The following is a 4,309-nucleotide window of genomic DNA, read 5'->3' as shown; positions in this document are numbered from 1 at the left end:
TTGCAAGTACTAATCTCACTTTATCCTAGCCGTGATACCAGGCCAAGCTATGCCCGCATCTTAATAAACTACAGCAGTTTGCAGCCTAAGGCCTTAGCATCTACCAAATGCACTGCTTTGCTGAAGCCCTTGCCTTGCACTGTAAGTTCAAAGTCAAAATGCTGCAATTTGCACTGTTGGGCCATCTGTGCTGGCTAAAGGCCCATGCCTTTGGCCCCATTTCCACAAAAAGTCTTTTAGGATCAGAGCCATAGTGAGTTGCAATCACTTGACAAAATCAAAAACACCTAGTGACTAATGCTTAAGAACTCTTAGCTAAAAGCTAACTATGCTAGTTGAAAATCTACCTGGCCTCATATAAACTCTATAGACCACAAAATCTTCCTGCCTAGATACTAAATACTAAGGTTGCTCAATCCACATGAAATTGGCTTTCCAAATTCTTCTTGTCTCTTTTTCCAGTGTTGTCAGTCACCATAAATGGCTTTAACTATATATATTTCAATTTAGTAAAATACATGTATAAATGTCAAATTTAGTAAAAATAAATAATACACATACATATTCAATTTAATAAATTTTAATAAATAAAATAAATTACCTGAAATATAAAAGAAAAACATATCAAGTATTTATTTATTTTACTAAATTTAGATCATACCATATAGAGTAACATGTATTTGGTGTTCATATATCAACAGTATTTAAAATCTTTCCTAATATTACATACTAGGGGCCCGGTGCATGAAGATTCATGCACGAGGGTGGTGGGGGTCCCTTAGCCGGACCTGCACCTCCTCCAATCTGGGAGCCCTCAGGGGAGCCCTCTCCAATCCAGGAGTTTCTGTCTGTCTTTGCAATCATATGAACGAAGTGTCTGAGACCCCCAACCCAGTTTGGTTTGTTGCTCACAGAATAATAGAGGCATTTTTTTTTCTTTGCTTCATTGGTGGAGATTTCCTGGAAATTTTAGGATATATTCCCTTTAATTTTTCCGAGACACTCTGATTTTACTTATGTCTCTCATCTTTGCTTTCCCGCCATCCCCCACCGCAACAGTAACTTGCTCCAGGCTCACTTTACTAGTGTCTAGGAGATCCATCTGCCACCAGAACTATGATTCCAAGCATTGCTGGTGCTCCCCACGCTCTGGGCTTCCACTTCAGGTCCTGGGGCTGCCACCAAAACTACTATTCCCAGAATTCCTGGTGCTCCCCATGCTGGGAGCAACCAAGGGAGCCACGGCCCCCCAACCCTCTGGCTTTCCTGCTCTGCTCTCCGCTCAGTGGGTTAATTTGCATATTCACCCTGATTGGCTGGTGAGCATAGTGAAGGGATAGTTAATTTACATGTTTCTCTTTTATTATATAGGATTACAAAATTAAAATATTTAAATCACAATACATCATGAGCCTGGTAAAAACACCAATTAATACAGTGAAGCTTTATAAAAGGGTACATGTTCCTCCCCATCCTACAGTTTGACTATCTAGAGCAGTGGTTCTCAACCTTCCTAATGCCGCGACCCTTTAATATAGTTCCTCATGTTGTGGTGACCCCCAACCATAAAATTATTTTCGTTGCTACTTCATTACTGTAATTTTGCTACTGTTATGAATCATAATGTAAATATCTGATATGCAGGATGTATTTTCATTGTTACAAATTGAACATAATTAAAGCATAGTGGTTAATCACAAAAACAATATGTAATTATATATGTGTTTTCCGATGGTCTTAGGCGACCCCTGTGAAAGGGTCATTCGACCCCCACAGGGGACTCACAGGTTGGCGACCCACAGGTTGAGAACCGCTGATCTAGAGGCAACCCCTTTAAATTCTTTCAGCTGATTCTTTTATTTTTTGAATTGAAATAAAATTGACATATATTATATTAGTTTAGGTGTATGACATTTGTGTATATTGAATATAACAACAAGTCTAGATTAAAAATACATCAAACACACAAAATTATGTTTCTTTCTTATGAGAACTTCTAAGATCTATTCTCTTAGCAACGATTAAATATGCAATTCAGTATTAAGTATAGTCACCATGCTGTATTTTACATCCCCATGACTTATTATTTTATAATTGGAAGTTTGTACCTTTTGATAATCATTCAGTCTGCGGTGTTTACCTATGCCGCCATCTTGGTCCGTTCTCCTCACTCTAAGGATTCTTAACTGATTCTTTTTGTTGCTCTTTTCATCATCCCTAAAAATACTACCTTGTACTACCATGCTTCAATTACTCAATTTTAGGAGTTATTTATTTATTCCTTTGTCTTTTAATACACAACCACTTACTATAGTTAAGTCTCTATTTTTAATTAAATCAACACACTAAGTGTAGTTTACTTGAAAACTTATTCTTTTGGAGCTTTTTCATAAACAAGAGTTTCTAATTTTTTCTTAACCATTATGTCCCTTTATCTTAAGATTAGATTTCAATAATTGATTTGAGCAGACATTTTATGGAGTATTCATATGTTTGTTTTACTGTTTCTCCTGGAACATTCTGTCCCTCACTCGTCATCTAGACATTCAGAGTGCTAATCCTGGGACTTCTTCTTGGGTAGGAGGCCTCCTTTCCTAAAATGTGTCTTTGTCTATCTTGGATTAGATTATTGCTCCAGCTTAACATGTATGGAAAGTGATATTTCTAAAAACTTGTATGCCTGAAACTGTTTATTCCAAACATTTGGCTGAAAAACTGGCCAGACATAGAATTTTAGTCCAAAATCTATTTCTTTCAGATCTCTGAAAGCTTTGCTCCATGACTATCTAACATCAGTTTAATTGACCAGAAGGCTGGTACCAATCTGATCATTCCTCTGTGGATGACCTATCTATTTCTCTCTGGAAATTATTAGAAACTTGTCTTTATTCCTTTGGTTCTAAATTTACTTGTCTAAGAATGGAGGAATGGAACTTTTTCAATTTGGAGGTTTATGTCCTTCAAGAGTCAACTCTGGCAAATTCTCTTGAATTGATTGTTTGATATATTACAGCCTTCTTTTTTCTATGCCCTCTCATTATAAAACTGGAGGTCAACCAAGTCCAGGGCTCATGCTGCCTGTCACCACCCAGCCTAAAGCAGAGACAGGAATTGGGGTATAAGTGTGTGTTTAATAATATCAGATGGTGGAAATCTGGGAAGGTGACTGGTAAAAACTCTAAATGTACCTTCCCTTAAGTTTGTTAGGAGAAAGCTTATACAGGGGAATCAGGGAAAAGGGATGTGGGTTGGTAGTAAAAGGGGGTTTCTGGTGACTTGTAGTTCTGGAATTTGAGTCCCTGTAGGGATCTTGGGTCTTGATAAATGTCTTCATTACAGATCCCTGGAACAGAATGGTCAGTGTTCTGAAATAGGTCAAGCAGTCATTCTGGTCTTTTTGAGACCTAATCGATCAGCCTCTGCATTCCTGATGGCTAGGGGTGTAAGTTCAGGGCTGGATTATAAGTCTTTTTGTTCTTGCCTAGTCAGCTGAGATCTGCAGCAAATCTTAGCCAGAACATAACATTAAACACATACAGTTGATTCATTAATTACACATTTGGTTAGTAAAAGGGTGGAAAGGAAAGAGAAAGGAGGAGGAAAGGAGGAAAAGATAAAAATAATATTTTTATTCTACCCGTGTACCCCTATCAATTAGGAATTGCTGTTAATCATATCAATGTTTATTATTTGTTATTAATAAACAATTTCAAAAAACAAGGTGCAAGTGCTTGGTTTAGATCAATTATCTTGGGTGTGATAGAAATAAACTCCTAACAGGTCCTTGAATGTTGACTCTTCAGACCTTCTCTTAGGAAAGATCACAGAACCAGTAGCTGAACTTGTCCCAGAGGTCATAGGGAGACCAACCCCCTTATTGTGTAAGTGTAGACACCTGGATAATTTAGGTACATTTGTCAAGGTTTTACAGCCAGTTAGTGGCAGAGCTGGGATCAGACTGAAGGATTCTCATTTTCTAGCTAGGTTCCTTTTCCATTGCATGTTTCCCTAGTTCTGTCACAACTCAGTGGGACTGAAGCACAAATTCACACATTGTAGCTCAAACATGATGGGTCTGGCTTCCAAAGGAAATTCTAGGGGCTGTTATAAAAAACAAACAAACACAAAGTGGAGAAGGGCTACTGAGATGGCAGACACTGAAGATACCCTTCAGGGGTGTGGATTTTACACCCCCTCCCCCCAGTCACTGTTAACTCCTTCTACAACTGCTTATGGAGCCATTTGCTAAGATACACAGTGGTCATTAAATATTTAACATTTAAATATAACATTCCTTCCTTAGAAATGA

Source organism: Myotis brandtii, unplaced genomic scaffold, assembly GCF_000412655.1.
Source record: "Myotis brandtii unplaced genomic scaffold, ASM41265v1 scaffold822, whole genome shotgun sequence".
In the NCBI taxonomy this organism is placed as follows: domain Eukaryota; kingdom Metazoa; phylum Chordata; class Mammalia; order Chiroptera; family Vespertilionidae; genus Myotis; species Myotis brandtii.
Note: the sequence above shows the minus strand (reverse complement) of the source record.